Source organism: Geotrypetes seraphini, chromosome 1, assembly GCF_902459505.1.
Source record: "Geotrypetes seraphini chromosome 1, aGeoSer1.1, whole genome shotgun sequence".
NCBI lineage: Eukaryota > Metazoa > Chordata > Amphibia > Gymnophiona > Dermophiidae > Geotrypetes > Geotrypetes seraphini.
The window spans coordinates 175,685,897-175,705,727 of record NC_047084.1 but is presented as its reverse complement, the minus strand read 5'-3'; positions in this window follow the sequence as shown (position 1 = coordinate 175,705,727).

Sequence of the window (19,831 nt, the reverse complement as noted above, 5' to 3'; positions counted from 1 at the left end):
AAAAAAGCTAGAATTGCCATGGTGACTTTACAAAAGGAGGGTGGGGTAAATTTTCCCAACTTTTATAGGTATCATCAAGCCTATATTATGCGTCAAGGAATGTACTGGATCCTCCCTGAACTCATGGAACATATGCCAGATTGGTTATACTTAGAATGGAAAATCATGTCCCCAATGAGACTTTCTCATGTACTAAGTATCAGATTACCTAATTATGCTAGAGATAACATCATTTTATTAGATACATGGAAAACAATTAAAAATATTGACAAACTAACAGATGTTCCTATAATGAATTCTACCTTGCAGTCCTTATGGTTAAACTCCAAAATTCAAGTGGGCGGTGCTGGGATCGCCTGGAAGAAATGGATGCAGGCAGGAATTCGAACCATGGATGATGTAATATGCAATGAGAAACTGCGGAAATTTTCACAACTGCAACAATCATTTGGCATTTTAAAATCTCAACAGTATCAGTGGTTGCAGTTGAAGCGGGCCATTCGGAGTGGGTTCCCTGAATGGAAAAATTAAAAAAATTATTTTAGTCTGCAAATCCTTTCCTACCAGACAGATTTAGTAGGACATCAGGCTGCTCAGTGGTATAAATTAATTTCTGAACTTATGAATAAAAAACCAAAAAATAGTCTTAGAGACATTTGGAACATTGAGATTAAGCAGTATATTTCTGTATCTTGATGGCCACGAATTTGGAATTGGAGATTAAAATGTACAGCATCAGCATCTATGAGACAAACTTGGTTATTTATATTGCATAGAATTTTTGGGACCCCAGTTCGGTTGCAAAAGTTAGATAGTTCCAAATCAAATAGATGCTGGCACTGTCATACTGATATAGGGACTTTAGATCATCTGTTATTTTTTTGTCCGCTGATATTTAGTTTTTGGAAATCAATTTGAGGACAAATAAATTTAGTTTTAGATTCAAATGTTTCATTAACATATGAAGCAATAATTTGTGGTACCATTTTACATATTAAACCTCCCTTTGACAAATATAAAAGCTGTCTTTTCTTGATTTTAACTGGTATTGCGGTTCAAATGATCACAAAAAATTGGAAAAATCATGACAGGTTAAATTACACATTTTGGTGGACAAATGTATGTACTATATATAGATTTGAAAGAGTAAACGCAGAACGTTCAGAAAGTAGTGTTTTATTTAACAAAATTTGGAATCCATTGGCATCATTTGCAAATTGAAAGTAAGAGATAACATATTGCCTTCTGAGTTTTTTCATTACACATCTGGGTTGGGATGGACAGGAGGGTTGGGTAGGGATAGATACTGATTAGCATAGATATTGAATCTTCTTATTAAGATGTTTAATATTGTTAATATCAATAATTGATGGAAGGGGGTGGTTATAGTTATGATTCTATACTTTTTGCTTGTAATAGTATTTTCTTGTAATATTTTCCTGTTGTCAATTTAAGGTATTACACTATTGTAATTTTTTTTTTTTTTAATTTCTTTATTGATATTTTGAACTTGACAATGTATACATTTGAAAAATCGGAAAAAAAAAAAAAACTATATGAAAATACACTATTAACATCAGAAATATTACAATAAAAATTTTAAATCCCTTCTTAACCTATAACAGTAATGATATTATATTATACTCATCAATATTATAGAATATTATGAAATTTATACCTCTAAATAAATAATACACCCCCCCACCCCTCCCACCCACCCTGGATGTGCAAAGAAATCTAACATAAAGAAAAAGGAATCACTTTAATTATAATGTGACAAAATTAGTTAATGGACCCCAAATCCCCTTAAAGGATTTAACAAACCCTAAACGCTCTGCCATAATCTTTTCATATTTATATGTTGCACATACAGTTGCCCACCAAAAACTAAAATTAATCCTATCATGATTTTTCCAATTAGATGTGATCATTTGAACCCCTATTCCTGATAAGATCATGAAAAGGCGACTATTATTTCTATCCAAAGTGGGTTTATCATGCAGAATCGTTCCAAAAATTATTGCTTCATATGTCAAAGGAATAGAGGATTGAAGAATATTATTAATTTGCCCCCAAATCGACTTCCAAAAGCCAAGTATCAATGGACAAAAAAATAAAAGATGATCCAAAGTCCCAATATCAATATGATAATGCCAACATCTATTAGATTTAGAACTATCTACTTTATTCAACCTAACTGGAGTCCAAAAAATTCTATGTAATAAAAACAACCATGTTTGTCTCATAGATGCTGACATTGTACATCTTAATCTCCAAGTCCAGATTCGTGGCCAACGAGAAACAGAAATATGCTGTTTTAACTCGATACTCCAAATATCTCTAAGACTATTTTTTGGTTTTTTATTTAAAAATCCAGAAATCAATGTATACCACTGGGCAGCCTGATGTCCTATTAAATCTGTTTGGTAGCAAAGGATTTGCAAGCTAAAATAAGTTTTCAAATTTTTCCATTCAGGGAACCCCATCTGAATAGCCTGCTTCAACTGCAAGCACCTATATTGTTGAGTGTTTGAAATACCAAATGAATGCTGCAGTTGTGAAAACTCAAGCAGATTACCATTAGAAATAAGATCATCTAATGTCCTAATATTTGCCTGCATCCAATTCTTCCAAGCGATTCCAGCACCGCCTATTTGAATCTTGGAGTTTAACCATAAGGACTGTAAAGTAGATTTCATTATTGGTACCTCTGTTAATTTATCAATAAATTTAATAGTTTTCCAAGTATCCAATAAAATTATATTGTCTTTAGCATATTTATGAAATCTGATACTTAATACATGTGGAAGTCTCATAGGGGACACCAAATTCCGTTCCAAATATAACCAATCTGGTTGATGATCAATAAGCTCAGGGAGGATCCAATACATACCTTGACGCAATATATAGGCTTGATGGTACCTATAAAAGTTTGGAAAATTTACCCCACCCTCCACAATTGATTTTTGCAACGATACTAAAGCAATTCTTGGTTTTTTCCTAAGCCAAACAAATTTTGTCAAAATATTATTTAATTTTTTGTAAAAGGACTCTTGAAAATAAACTGGTAACATACTCATTTGGTAACAAACTACAGGCAAAATCATCATCTTTACTGTTTGCACTCTCCCCCACCAAGAAATATGCAAAGGATTCCATTGCTCACACAATTCTGTAACTTTTAGTAATAAGGATTTTTCATTTACCTTCATTGTTTCTTCCAAATTCCTAAATATTTTATTCCATCTTTCTTCCAACTAAACTGAAACGAATCAAATAAGCCTTTTATACAATGTACATTTAGTGGAAGAATTTCTGATTTATTCCAATTTATTTTATAACCTGAAAATTTTCCAAATTTATCAATCAAATCCAATAAATGTGGAATGGTTGACTCCGGATTTCTCAAATGAATCAAAATATCATCTGCATAAGCAGAAATTTTATATTCCCGACCTGCATAAGGAATACCTTCTATCTCCCTTGATTGTTGAATAGCTAAAAGTAGAGGTTCCAAAACAATATCAAATAACAAAGGAGATAATGGACAACCCTGTCTAACTCCCCTTTCTAAAAAGAACCTTTCTGAAAAAGTATTATTTATATATAATCTAGCAGATGGGGAGTTATACAGGGATTGAATCATTTGTATAAATCGAGAACCAATACCAAACCAATCCATTGCTTGATACATAAAAGTCCATTCTACCCGATCAAATGCTTTCTCTGCATCTAAAGAAACAGAGAAAGCCGGATCTTTCATATCCTTTGTTAAATGTAAAATATGAAAAGCTAATCTGGTGTTATTTGAAGAATGTCTTTGAGCAACAAAACCTGTTTGATGCATACCAATAATATAAGGGAGAGCCTTATTCAAACGCAAAGCCAATATTTTAGCTAACAATTTCCCATCAACATTAATCAAAGAAATAGGCCTATAGTTTGAAACCAACATGGGATCTCTGTTTGGCTTAGGCAAAACTATTGTTAAAGCTTCTGCCATAGTACCTGAAATACAACCTTTATTTAGTTGAAACTGATATAATTGGAAAGATGGGGTAACAAAATAGTTTGAAAAGAGTTAAAAAATTCTACCGTATATCCATCACTTCCTGGAGCGGATCCAACTCTAAGGGACTTTAAAGCCCTCTGAATTTCTTTTTGTGTTATAGGTGCTTCGAGATTTTATTTCATATGATCAGGAACTTTAGGCCCATTAATCAACTTTAAAAATTCAAAACCATCTTTCTCTTTATTAAAATAATGCTCAGAAGAATACAAGCTTTCATAAAATTTCAAAAATTGTTGTAAAATATTTTTAATTTGAGAATGAATTATTCCATTATCATCTGAAATAGCCATTATATTAGCTTTCCTTTTTTTTGCTTTTAAATAGTTAGCTAGTAATCTTCCCGCCTTATTTGAGGTTCCATAATACAATGCCTTATAGGACTCAAACTCTTTTCTAGCCAATTGTGATGATATCTCATTGTATCTAAATTTTACTTTTAGCAAATTCTGATAAATACTTTGTTCCCATTTTTCCTTTAATTTAATTTCCAATTCTCTAATATTAAAAAATCTTTATTTAGTTGTTTTCTAACATATGCTGAGTACAAAATTATGTGTCCTCTCAAGGTAGCTTTAAAGGCATCCCATAAAATTTCCTGAGACATTTCTTCTGATTCATTAAACTGAAAAAATTCACTTATTTTTAACTTAAATTTTTCTATAAAATTGGAATCTGCTAGCAACGTATTATTAAACCTCCAAACAGGTCTATTATTTTCTTGTTCATCTATCTCAAAATCAATCCAAATACCCCCATGATCTGAAAGTATAATTGAATCTATATTCGCCTTCTTAACCTTCTGTACTAAATTATCTGAAACGAAAAAATAATCAATTCTAGAAAATGATTTGTGAACATGGGAATAAAATGAAAATTCCTGATCATTGAAATGAAAAATCCTCCAAATATCTTTTAAACCACAAGAATTTATCAAATTATCTAATCCTAAAGATTTTAAAATTTTACTAGGCTTTTTATCTAAAATAGGGTCCATTACTGCATTAAAGTCCCCTGCCAAAATTAAATTGGAGGAAGATGATGGTAAAATTGTTGAAGGTTTTTAAAAAACTCACATTGATTCAAATTAGGTGCATAGATATTGAACAGTATCAAGGTATCTTTCCCTGAGCTCATTTTTACTTGGACCCATCTTCCGAAAGGATCCATAGATAACATAGTAAAAGTAGCCATACATTTTTTATGTATCAAGATAGCCACACCAGCTTTTTTGCCTACAGCAGGGGCAAAAAAACACTGTTTAACCCAACCCCCTTCCAGCTTACTTGATTCTAATGCAGATAAATGAGTTTCTTGCAGGAAATAAATATCTGCCCCCTGTCTTTTAAGAAAAGATAAGGCTTTCTTTTTCTTTATAGGGTGATTGAGTCCATTAACATACAACGAATACATTTTAAAATACATTTATATTTATATTTATTTTAAGGAACCAAAGAAAATGACCTGAAAAGATTTTAATTCTTATATATAAATTATCCCAATTACACATCCAATTACCCTCCCTTAAAACCCCTATATACCCTCCCACACCCATCACCCATAACAAATATAAGTGAATGACAGCACACATAAAGACCAGGAAATCGAAAGAAATCCCCAACCAGCAAACTATCAATTCATACTATAATAAAATCTTAAAATAATGAATTAAATTAAAATCATTACTTAAAATTACCATAAAATGAAATCTTGAAAATAATAAATTATATTATATAACTAATATCATTTTTCATTATAGACATTAAAACTTATTATATAAAATTTCCAACTTATCCAAACAAAACAAAAATCACAAAAATTAATAAATACCAAATATAAAAAACTAAATGAATAAATAAATTAATGTTTATGATTAATAGATACCCAATAAAATATTAAAATAATAAATATTGAAATATGAAATGTTAAAATTAATATATTAAATTATATAATTTATATTATCTAAAATTAGAGACAGTAGAAATTATTATATAAAATTATCATCCTATTCAACCAAAACATGTAACAAATTTAGAAAAATTAATAAATATTAAAAATGAAGACTAAATGATTAAATAAAATGATTATTACTAGATATCCAGAATATAAATGAACATTAAAATAATAAAAATTCCAAATCTTCCCAACCTTTAAAATTCATATCCATTCATTCCCTCATTATAAATTTTATAATAAAATAAAAACCTAAAATCAGCAAACAAAGAACATATAAGAATAAATATATATAAATACTAAATACTTGTCACACTAGAAGAAAATCATATCTAAAGATAAAAGTAATCCATTTCTCAACTTATAAAAGATTCAAATCATATTTACTAAACACTAATGTTACAGCTAGAGGATAAAAAAAATAAAATAAAAATAAAACTCATATCTCTATATTATTTATGTTATTATGGAAGTATCTGCCATAATATTAAAAAAGATATATAAATTATAATTAATAAATCAAATAAACATCTATCATCTGTTAATCCATAACATCAGAAAAAATAGAATTAGATTTCAAAAAATTGATGACCAGAACAAAATTTCCAGGACAAGCTTGTCAAATCAATATTAGGTTTCATAAGAAGTTGCAAAACCACAGAACCAGTCGACCTCAAAGACTTGTTATATCCCCAGGAAAGTCAGTCTTGTTAAAACCACAGGAAAGACAACAGAAAAAATGCTCAAAAAATTAATAGAACTTTGTAAAAAGTCTTTCTTCAGGACTCTTCCTTTGAATGTTAAAATGCTTCAATGAAATTACAATTCAGGCAAATTAAAAGTCTCGTATTATATGATGAAGTTGTAATAGCAGTTAAAACATTTCTGCTACAAACTAGTTTGGATTGAACTAGTTTGGATTCAAACAAATTGAAGAAGTTAGTAACAAATCATAGCAGTTTTTGTTTAAATCTTGGATAGTATCCTATTCCATACGATTTTCATAGCCTTCAATATGTTGTTGAAGTTTAACAGGATCATCATATTTTATAGTATGATTATCATGAGTTACCCTCATGTAAGCAGGATAAAAGAGACCATATCTTGCCCCTAATTGCTGTAATTGCGGTCTCAATAATAAAAACTGTTTTCTTTTTTCAGCTGTTTTTGGGGCAAAATCAGGAAGAAACATAAGAGCTGAATTTTTATATTCTATTTTCTTTTTTTCTTTGGCAAGCCGCAAAATTTCAATTGCATGCTGAAATCTGAGAAGTTTTAATATTATAGGTCTTGGTCTAGGCTGCCCATTTAACTGCCTCACAGGAATTCTGTGTGCACATTCTATTTCAAACGGAAACTTCGTTGAAATTGAAAATAAATTTGGCAGCAAATTTTCTAAAAAGGTGACACAGTCTTTTCCTTCCGATCCTTCAGCCATCCCAAGGATCCTAACATTAAATCTACGAGAGTAATTCTCATAAGCTTCCATATGTTTTTGCAGGTCCTTAAGCTCAGTGTGATCTTTTTTGCACTGCCTCTGGTCCACTTCCATTTTCTCAATGTGGGACTCTAACTGATCCACCCTTCGATTAGATATCTCCAGCTGCTTAGTAACAGTAGAAATCTCCTCTCTCATAGCTGCCATATTTTCTGCGTTATCTTTTAACATTGATTTAATCACCCGAAGTTCCTCCAGAATATCCACCGATACAGGATCTGCACTCTCTTTCGGTAAGGGAACTTGAGCAGCTATTACCAACTCAGGCTTCAATCTCTTTGCTTTAACTCCGGTAGAAAAATAATTTTCTAGTTTTGTTTGTTTTAATGAAGCCATTTCAGCACTTTCTTTAAATTTTTTTTTTAAATAAACTAATAATATATTCAAAAATAACTGCTGAGTATGAGGAGTTCTTCAATCAGCCAGCCATTCTATTGCACTGACATTCCAGAACCTCTATTGTAATTTAATAAAATAATAAAAATTATTTTTTTTTTAAAAAGAAAAATTAATAAAGAATTATATATATATATAAAAAAATCTCCTCTACTAATTTTTAACTGCTTTTCCCTGAGTGATATTTCCCTGTATAATTGAGCAAGAAAAGATCAATATATCTGAATATTATTAAAAGATGACGTTATGAATTTGTGTCAAGACAAAGGTTGTAAGTTAAAACAAAACAAAACAAAAACCCCTGTATTCTGGCACGTCCATATATGATCAATAACAGTAGGATTGAATTGAACCTCTTCCACTTAGTGGAAGCTGATAGAGGTGGTTATAATGCATGTGCTGGCATCTGAGATGAAAGCCAGCACCATTTTTCAATTAGTTCTGTATGGCTCTGGGCAAAGTCACTTATGGGATCTTTTACTAAGGCGCGCTAGCCAATTTTGTGTGCGCTAAATATTAGTGTGCACTAAATGCTAATGCATCCATAGAATATAATGGACGCATTAGCATTTAGCGAGTGCTAATATTTAGCTTGCGCTAAATCGGCTAGCGTACCTTAGTAAAAGACCCCCTTAATCTTCCATTAATCCAAATACGCACCTTTTCACTATATAGTATGGGTCTCAGTTTCAAAAAAAGAAAGACCCCCCCCAAAAAAAAAATGGCACAAAGTGACACTTGGGGCTCCTTATACGAAGCCACGGTAGCAGCTTTAACACGCGTGACTTTTCATCACGCGCTAACCCCCACGTTAACCAGAAAACTACCGCCTGCTCAAGAGGAAGCAGTAGTGGCTAGCACGGCCGGCAGTTTAGCACACGCTATTACGCACGTTAAATCACTACCGCGCCTTTGTAAAAGGAGCCCTTATTGTCTTACTGGCCAAAACATCCAAGTAGTCATTTTCAAAAATGACTTTCCAGATGTCTTGCTAGACTTCTTGTCTGCAGTGCACCCAAAGATCAAGGGGGCATGTTGGAGGCATGTTATGAGCGGGCTTAAGGTGTGCTTAGACCTAGACTATCTTGTAGAGATAATCAAACATATACCAAGACATCTTGGATACCATTTAGACATTTGAAACTTTCAGTTCAATGTTAAGTAGTGACTAAGAAAGAAAATAGAAAGCAAATTAGGAATTATCAGGAAAGGAATGGAAAACAAAGAAGAAAATGTTATAATGCCCTTGAATGGCTCTATGGTACAGCCATACTTCAGATACTGTGTGCAATTCTGATAGCCATAACTCAAAAAAGATATAGCAGAATTAGAAAAGATACAGAGAAGGGTGACAAAAATGATAAAAGGGATGGGATAACTTTCCTATGAGGATAGACTAAAGTGTCTAGGGCTCTTCGGTTTGGAGAAGAGAAGGCTCAGGGGTGATATGATAGAGGTCTATAAAATACTGAGTGGAGTGGAAAGGACATAAGAATATAAGAATTGCCGCTGCTGGGTCAGACCAGTGGTCCATCATGCCCAGCAGTCCGTTCCCGCAGCGGCCCCTAAGTCAAAGACCAGTGCCCTAACTGAGACCAGCCCTACCTGCGTACGTTCCAGTTCAGCAGGAACTTGTCTAACTTTGTCTTGAATCCCTGGAGAGCGTTCCAGTTTTCCACCACTCTCTGAGTGAAGAAGAACTTCCTTACATTTGTAAGGAATCTATCCCCTTTTAACTTCAGAGAGTGCCCTCTTGTTCTCCCTACCTTGGAGAGGGTGAACAACCTGTCTTTATCTACTAAGTATATTCCCTTCAGTATCTTGAATGTTTCGATCATGTTCCCTCTCAGCCTCCTCTTTTCAAGGGAGAAGAGGCCCAGTTTCTCTAATCTCTTGCTGTACAGCAACTCCTCCAGCCCCTTAACCATTTTAGTTGCTCTTCTCTGGACACTTTCAAATAGTACCGTGTCCTTTTTCATGTACGGTGACCAGTGCTGGATGCAGTATTCCAGGTGAGGGCGTACCATGGCCCGGTACAGCGGCATGATAACCTTCTCCGATCTGTTTGTGATTCCCTTCTTAATCACTCCTAGCATCCTATTCGCCCTTTTCACCGCCACCGCGCATTGCGGGGATGGCTTCATCGACCTGTCGACTAGCACTCCCAATCTCTTTCCTGTGGGTCTCTCCAAGTAATGCCCCGGACATCCTGTATTTGTGTATATGATGTGAATCGCTTGTGTACTCTTTCCAAAGATACTAGGATTAGGTCTAGAACGATTTTCCCTCTTATTGGCTCCTGAACCAGCTGCTCCATAAACCAGTCCTTGATTTCATCAAGGAGTTTACCTCTCTAGTATAACCTGGTATTACATTTACCCAGTCAGTATTGAGGTAATTGAAATCATCCATTATTACTGTGTTACCCAGTTTGTTGGCCTTGCTAATATTTTTGCATCTATCTGTTTATCTTAGCCAGGTGGACAGTAGTAGACTCTTATCAGAATCCTTTTCCCCTTTTAGACATGGAATTTCTATCCATATCTAAGTCATATCTATGCAATGAAATGAGAAACATCACCATAGCCCAAATTTAAATCTTTTCTGTGACACCATATTGACTACGTAAAACGTCTAAATCATACTATATTAGGAATACTAGGATTATGCAACCAAGTCTGTGATTGGCTAGTATGCCGCTATACTATCTTTAAATTATATTTTTTTTTGACTTAGAGTTTTTTTAAATAGCCCTCACAAGAAGAAAAATATTTCTGGTTATCTACTCAATTGTCACCAGCTAAGGAATTAACATTTAGACATGAGTGCCACATCCTGCTCATATAAAAAGTACCTTGATACAGTCAAGCTGCCATCAAAATGTGCTCACTAGATTCTTTTGTGAATTTTTGAGATCCTTTGTAGTCTTCATAAAGAGGAGAAGTGAACAGCAAAGAAAAAAAGCCTGCATTGCAGCACTGAGGGGGAAAAGAGAAATTCTAAGGGCACCTAAAGCATCTTTGAGTGACTCAAGCAACTCAGAGAGAAAACGTAATTACAAGGGCCTCAATATACTTGTCATGAAATCAATATTTAGCAGACCTGCTCACATTAAGTCTGTTTGACAAGAGAGATCAAAAGTTATGTTACTGTCTCCCGAGAAGAGAAATTGGAAGTGCATTACTGAAATTACTCTATATAAATGGCTCAAGAGTTGTGTCAACAGTTGACATAGCCATAGCACCAACAGCATATTAAAAATAACCCTGCTCAGCATTCCAAGATGAACAGGGACATTAAAAAGCAATACTTATGAAGGTTTCAACTCTAATTACAATAGTGTCTGCAGGTTTACTTAACAGTTTGTCTAGCAAGAGCAACTTTAGTCCATCCAATGATTTATTCTGATGACCACTTATGAAATATATATTTTCACCAAGAATAATTGGGTAATGCAATGAAAACATCCAATATGGGAGATTAAATGATATAGTATAAGCAGCAAGTTATCAGCAATACAATTAATTTTCTAAACACATGCTTATACTTTAAGGGAGAATATTTATTATTTAGCAATATAAGTGCATGGGCTAACTTCCTTTGTTAGTATTATTCTTGGAATAACTTCCTTTGTTAGTATTATTCTGGGAATAATATCCTATTTGGCATCTCTTCTACTATGTAAAGCTGTCATTAGTTGAATATAAATATTTAAAATAGGTTGATATTAAGAATGGTTTACACAAGCCTGTAAACCACACTGATCTGATCAGCTGCCAATATTATTCATTAGCACTTAACCAGGCAAGGTCACTGAATTAGATGTGTCTTAACTATTGCCCTGTTAATGTCAAGGTGGTCCTGGGGTAGAGTCAAGGAGGAGCCAGCATATATGTGGTCATGGACCATGTTCACTGCTAGTTTTCACACAGTTAAGAGGCCAGATAAGACCACACAAAAGGCTGTCCTAACTTAAACCGCTGAGCTGTGCATCTGCCAGCACTGAATACTGGCTAGCACCTGCATAACATCTGGTTAACTGCCTAAGGTCTCCTCATCCTAAAGATATTGCCCTCTCAATCACTCATGTATAGACCCTCACCCCAGGTCTACCTCAGGTCCTTCAAGTTCAAGTTTCAAGTTTATTAAAATTTGATAAATTGCTTAATCAAACTTATAAGTGAGGAACAGAAATAAAATTTACAGCATTTAACGGGTACAATATGCCAGACATACGATAGACCTACAAGACTTACAGTGCCAAAAGGGAAAAAGGGCAGGAAATACAATATTTAATAGTAAAGAGAACACAAAAGGGAAGAACAATAGGATGGATGAGTATGAACTAGCAGAAAGAAGACAGGACGGAAAAAAGAACAAAAATAAAGAGATGGGAGAAAGGGAGAAAGAAAAAAAGCAGGAAATGGTAGTTCTGCAGAGAAAAGGGAAGTCTAATGCAATCAAAACGGCCTGTCAAGTAGGGCTAGAAATCAAAGGCAACTTGGAAAAGAAAGCATTTTAGGTTATTTTTAAATCTATCCAGGAAGCGTTCTTCTCTTAAGTGGATAGGAAGAGAGATCCCTATTTGTGGTGCTGTGACTGAGAAGATGTTTTGGTGGTGTGTGTGTTAATTATTTTTAGTGAGGAAGCTGTTAATAAATGTTGATCATTGGATCAGAGTATTCTTCCTGAAGTTTACGAAATAAGGAGTCTATCGATGAATGCTGGGGCATTAGAAAGAAGCATCTTGATAGTTAATAAACAAATTTTATAAGTTATCCGATGTGCAACGGGAAACCAGTGAGATTTCTTTAGAAGGGGTGAAACATGATCACATTTTTTTGCTTTCATAATAAGCTTGAAGGATCCATTTTGAATAATTTGTAAGCGACATATTTCCTTTAGAGTAGTTCCTTTAAGTAGTGCATTACAGTAATCAATCTTGGAGATTACCAGGGAATGGATTAGCATGTTGAGTGTTTTGGATTCTAAGAATTTTGGTGGTCTAGTGCAGTGTTCTTCGACTACCGGTCCATGGACCGGTGCTGGTCCACAGAAATTTCCTGCTGGTCCACAGGGCCAGCACGTGCATCGAGCCCCAGACAGTGCTCTTCAGCTGCCGGTCAACGGTGCAATCGATGCGGCGTTGTCTTCGGGCTAGCTCCCTCTTCCTCAGTGCTGCAGTGCACAAAGTCGTGGGTAGAGGGTCCTAAGCGCTGTGACAGGAATCTGGCTAGCCCTACCAAAAACAGGGAGAAAGTCCCTGTAAGCCCCATTAAAAACCCTGTTACCAGGTATAGGAAACATCCTGAACAGTGTAGAAATCCTGTGCACAACTTTAGAAAGAAGCCTGTCTCTTTAAGAGTGTCCAGAGCTCAGGCTGACATTGAGAATGCAGGGCCCTTTAAGAGTTTGTTTACCCTACTAGGAGGGGGCATGACTGGTTGCCGAAGCTCCCATTTACTGAGCTTTCCTCATCAGAGAAAGGAGAGAAACAGCTGGGACAAGCAGCTGCACCTAAGCTGGGAAGGAAGCCAGTCTTTCCAGCTGAACCAGGGCCAGCACAAGGCAGTTTCTCTGAGGACTGGGAGATGGAGGAACTGGAAGCCAGCCATGCCAAACCAGTCTCAGAAGCCCAACCTGAGGACTATGATATGGAATGCCAAGAGGACTATGTTTTGCCTGACTGGGAAGAACAGCTAATGGACTGCGAGTAGGCTGTTAAGCCAAGCAGTTTTTCCTCACTGGAGTTTTGCATTTTTGGCCTTTTGTTTTAAAGCCTGTCAGAGTATTATGCTGGTGCATTGCGGGGTTCTAGCTACCCCAGGAACTGTAGAAACCAGAAATTGAAAGTTTTGAGTTTTGTGTTTTATTTTTGGAGCAGCTTGTGCACTGCTCTGAGTTGTGCTTGGGGTGAAGAAGTAAAACCTGAGCCTGTCTTTTGAGAGGGTGGCAACACCTGTGGTGTACAGGCCTATCTCTTCCCAGCCCTTTGGGGATTCAGATCTACCCAACAGGGCCACAGCCAGAGCCAAGGCCAGGGAGAGTGTTTTTTCAAAGGAGAAGCATTTGGCTAGTGCACTCTTTTGATAGGCCCAGAGTGAGGCCAGAAGGAAAAGTTTTAGACTTTTGTTTGTGGACTGGACTGAGTCTAAAAGCATGGCTTGTGCTAAAATGGAACTTACTTGTTTTCTAATAAGAATGAACTGAATTCATAGAAGCCTTTTTCTTTTTGCTTGTGCCATTTCTACAATTGTGTTTGAAGTTCGTTTACCATTAAAGTGTTTTGCCTTATTCAACAAGGGAAATCTCAGTGTGCATTTCTTGGGAGGCACTGAATACTGTGTTCCACCACCTTTATTCAAACTCTGGGACTGGGATTCAAAGAGGCAACTAGGCCTAGCCAGGATCCTGTCCCACAGCGTGTCCTGCGCCTGAACCAGAAGCCATCTCTCTGATGTTGCAACGTCAGAAGAAAGGCTTCCAAATGATGCGAAGGATGCTGCCCACTGCTTTGAGCACTGCAGCACTGAGCCGGCCCGAAGATAACACCGGGGGGCAGGCCAGAAGGCAAGGCACAGTATGGAGGGAGGGAAACAACAACGGTAAGGGGAATGATTTTATTTTTTAATTTAGTGATTGATTTATATCTGCTGTCTGTTCAGGAAGAAATACATTTGTTTCTTTTCCTCTGGGGTTGTACTGCTTGCAGAGTCTTGCATCTTAGGGTTTGTTTGTATATATTAGTACTTTTAGTTTTTGGTCCTGTATTTACATGGGGCTATCTGTGTTCTAGTAGGAATGAATATTGAGAATCATACAGTGTGCTTTGTGTAGTTTAATTTTGTGGTTAACCATTATGTGTTCTTACTACGATTATATTGTGTGTGTATATATATGAAAAATGAATGGAAAAAATTGTGTTACAATTAGTACTATTATGGGGGCGGGGTCTGGAGCTGAGATTGGGTGGAGATGGGTGGGGTCTGGCCCACGACTTAGAACAGTGTTCTTCAACTGCCAGTCTGTGGACTGGTGCCGGTCCACAAAATAATTATTTTATTTCCGCCGGTCTATAGGTATCAAAAGGTTGAAGAACACTGGTCTAGTGGGTCATCAGGGCAAGACTGGACTCACTCACTCATTTCTCTGCTGGTTTGGATATTAAATGGCAGATGCAACCTCTAGTGGTAGTTTTGAGGTACTCCCATTGGGGAGGGGTCAATTAGCACTGAAAATTGGCTTCTTATCAAGCAATTATCAGCATTAATTAGATTTAAGTTTATGCATGTAAATTTAGGCACGGGATCCACACCTAAATGTTATATGTGGCACCAAAAAGGGGGCACAGAAATTAGAGGGTGTTAGGTAGAGGGAGTGTTCCTCAGATTTACATGCATAACTATAGAATAAGGAACATCTGCACCAAACTTAAGGTGTGAGGATTTGTACCATGTTTCTATTGGTGCAAATAGTCATGGCTAAAGTTAGGCTTGACTCTCGGGCATAATCAAAAAGGCACTGATTCTATTAATGGTGCCTAAAGTTAGGCACCTAGATCAGGACTAGCTGATCTAGGTGGCTAACTTAATTATTCAGAAAGCTTAATCGGAACCGATAACCAGCAATTAGCACCTTATAACTGGCTTCAATTAAAATCAATTGGGTAATAGGAACTTAACTCAATAGGCACTTACTGAGTTCAGGTAGACGCCTAGTTCAAGGTGCTTACTAGAAAGTAGAGATGTTTAGAGGTGGATCATGGGCATGTTTTGCAAGTAGGTGGCTGTTTTGGACTTAAGCACCTAACTTATGTGACTCCCGGTTTTTATATCAACTGCCGGTACATATAGGCAGCAAATGGTAATGATTCAAGTAAGTTATTTTAATTTAACTGAATAGGAAGTATATTGACTAGCTGTAGAAAAAAAAGTTGTAGTAAAGAGGTAAAAATGATACATTTAAGTTCATTTAGTGTAAATAAATAAAAAAATGGCAAATAGGTAAAGTACAATAAGGTTTTACAACCTCAGGCAGTTCCATGGAGCCTTTTTTAATCATGAGAGTTAGGAGATATAAGATATCCTTTTAAAATAGATGATTATATTACATAATTGTTTGTTATGCTTTATCGATAGTGCCGGCAATTTGCACTGTTCCTGATGAAGCTCTATCACATTTAGTGAGAGCGAAATGGAGATCTTCCGTCGTTTTCTCCTGTTTCCAGCTGGCCAGGTTAAGAATCTACACCCGAGCTAAGTACTTGAACAACTATAAACATAGTATTATAAGAAATTAGTATAACAAATTGCACAATAAGATTAAAATAAATGGAATAAAACAGCACAACAAGAGTTCAAAGGACCGATGATAGCTCACATGATAGTTATTTGCCTGGACTTGTTCAACTGGCAACTAACTGTGAGCACTTGAGATCCTAATAATCTCTGGATTCAACCTTCGGGTTGATGTATAGGTTGTGTTTGGACTCATGTTATAGTCTATTTTTCTGAGGATATCAGTATTTAGGCCACAAAAACCCTGGCATAGATAGCGTACACATAAGGTTCAGATGCCTACTGGGGCCTAAGTGTGCTTTAGGTGCTGCTAGGCACAATTCTATAAACGGCACCTAACATAAGCTTGACATGCGCTAAGCGCCGCATCACTAGCTGCCTATAATGTAGATACCATTTATAGAATCAAACCCAAGATGCCTAACTGATATTCAAAATTATTTAACTGGGCAGAATATGGGCATCGAAAACTGCAGTACAACCTTATGGCAAGGGGCCTAAGACTGATGAGTACCATTGATGTATGCTGTTGTCAGAATGGCTACGGTGGTGATGGCGCCCCTGAAGAAGATCTGAGGGATCGAAACGCTCTTTTGTGGGACATGATTTAGGAGTGTCGGAAGTATGTGAAGCCAAACCAGCACTGGAGTCCAGCCGGGACACTTGAGATGAGAGTTGTCATTCTTAGATGATTCGAACTGAATTTACAAGCTTTTGTGTCATTGATGGTGTTTCTTACTATAAGTTATGGAAGGGTTTGGACAAATGATTAGAATTTTGTAAATCTTTATTCATTTTTATACGTACAATAAGTGTGATAATACATAAACACATTTGCACATTGAGAATATCACTTAATATTCAGCAATAATACCAATCATAAAATCTTATCTCCCTCTCTTCCAACCCCTTCATAATAAGTAATTAAATTACTTTATATAAGATGTTATACTTAAAATCCCTCCTCCCTGAAAAATGAACTTTAAGAATTAAGGGAAAAGTAACAACTAATCATTACAAAATTTTGTGAAATTTCCTAATATATCCTCGCTGTGTTGCTATTACTCTTTCCATTTTATACATATGACATAATGAATTCCACCAAAAATTATAATTTTGTCTACTCCAGTTCTCCCAGGATGTGGATCTGAAATAACTGGGGTTATAAGAGATCCTATGATCTGACCCATTTGTTCTATGATGTCCTACCCTTCATTTTCTCAGTTGATACACACACCCTTTTTTGTGTTGTTATTATAAATTATTAGAGCATAATTTGCTTTGATGCAATTGTAGATATACAGTATGTGTAAAATAATTTTTTGAAGAATTTTTTCAGCTAGATCAGATCACATTTGTTTTGTGATATTACCCCCTTTTTTCTTTGTTTCTGTGCTTAAAAACAGTGTGGGTAATACTTTTTTAGATCCTTTTTTTTTGTCAATCTAATAAGGTGCAAGGTGTGAGCATGTTTTGGGCAGCACTAGGGAGAGACCAAAATATGAACGTCCAACTCTGATTTCAGAAAGAGAAGGGACATCCAGGTACTTGGCGCAATATTGCCCTGACAATTTTCAACCAAATTGCATTATACTTTTTCACACTTTCCCTCAAATTCTATAAAAGGTGCTAAAAATTGTGAAAATTTGGCCATGTGCCCAATTTGTGATCACAACTTAATTGAATGTTAGATAACTCTCTTCTTTTACCCGAATATACTGTTTTTCCCCTCTGTATCCGGTAATTACCTGAATCTTGCTATGTAATTTTATCGGAAAAATTCCCCACTGTATCCGGTAATTACCTTCAATGTAGGTAACTCTCTTCTGTTACCCGAATATATTGTTATTTCCCACTGTATCCTGTAATTACCTGAATCTTGCTATGTAATTCTATCGGATAAATTCCAGATATCTCTAAATTTGTAACATTCTACCATAACATGTAACTTACTTGAATCGTTGTTTATGTAATTCTCTCGGTAATGTCCAGATCTCTTCTAATTGTAATCCGCTTAGAACCGCAAGGCACAAGCGGAATAGAAATCACTAATGTAATGTAATGAGACAATTAGTGCAGATAATTGGAATCTTAAGCAATTATTGGTGCTAATTGGATGCAATTAAAATGTATGTTCATTAATTTAGGAGCAAGATCCATGCGTAAATTACACACATAGTTCAAAAATGGGGGCATGGCCAAGAGAGGGTCATGGGTGGATCAGGGGGTGTTTCGTCAATTTAAATGCATGATTATAGAATAAGGAGGGATCCGTGCCTAATTTGGGTACAAGGATTTACACAGCATTTCAGTTAGTATAAATGGCTGTGTCTACATGTAGTCACGATTCCCAGTACCAGCGCTATTCTATAAACAGCACCTAACTTTGAGTGTCATTTATAGAATAGAACTAAGCACTATTTTTTTCAGCTCTGATTTTTTTTAAGACGCCATTTATAGATTCTAGTCTTTTATACACATAAGGAGAAATTCTAAAACTGGTGCCTGTTAATTGAAAAACACCATTAGAAAAAGCAAAAAAACCCCAGCAAGGTTAAAATGCCTACTAACGCCTAAATAAAGGGCGCCAGAATCACACCTACGTGGCTAATGCCGGAAGTGGCACTAGGCACCATAAAGCACCAATATAGTTGTGATTCTTGGCATAGATAGGCACCGGAAATGTAGGCCTGGAAAACCCTGTCTTACATTTCCGACGCCTATCTGTCCTGGAGGTGCAATTCTCTATAGGGTGCCGTCACATGACTGACACGCGATCAGCAGCTGCTTTTTAGGCAGCCGCTGATATCAGCACCCTATAGAGAATCTGAGCCATAGTTATTGTACCAAATCTCCTTTATTTCTACAAACTTTCTACCTAGAATTTAACAAAACACACTGTAATTTAAAGCTGCATAAGCACTTTTTTCTTGCAAGCTATTGCTCAGCTTCATTAAACTAATATTTTTTGTAAACTTAGATTAAATAAATTCACTACATGCCCTAGCTGTTATCTGATCCAACTCCAACAGATGCTGGTTCTGCTATACTGTAAGCTTTCTTTCCCTCCAAGTGTTGGGTCCGGAAAGAGTTACGGGGCTTATAATCAAAAGAGAAAAACGTCCAAAATCCGCCTAAGTTGGCACTTGGCACATTTCTCAAAAACGTCCAAGCGCCGAAAATAAAAACGGGTTTTGGACGTATTTCTAAACGACCTAGGTCTTCATAGTGCCACTCAACGTCCAAAGCTAAACGGGGTGTTTTGGGAGGCATGTTGAGGACGGGAATTCTGTGGGACATGGGCCGGCTTAGACATAGTCGTACAGCATTTATAACCGAAAGTTGAACAACAGAGCCTAGACGGAACTTGGATGTTGTGACTTAGACCATGGTCTAAGTCACAAAAATCCACCTATACTCACCAGATAAGCACTGAAAACACATAACACAAACCCCCACACGCTATCCCAGTGATCACCAACCCCCCATCCCCACCCCCATAAAAATTTTATTCACAACATTAAATTTCAGCCTCCAGACCATCATCACCTGGCAGCCGGGTATAGGAAAGCCTAGTCGTCCAGCACAGAGGCAGCTGAAGTCATCTTAGGGGTGGGT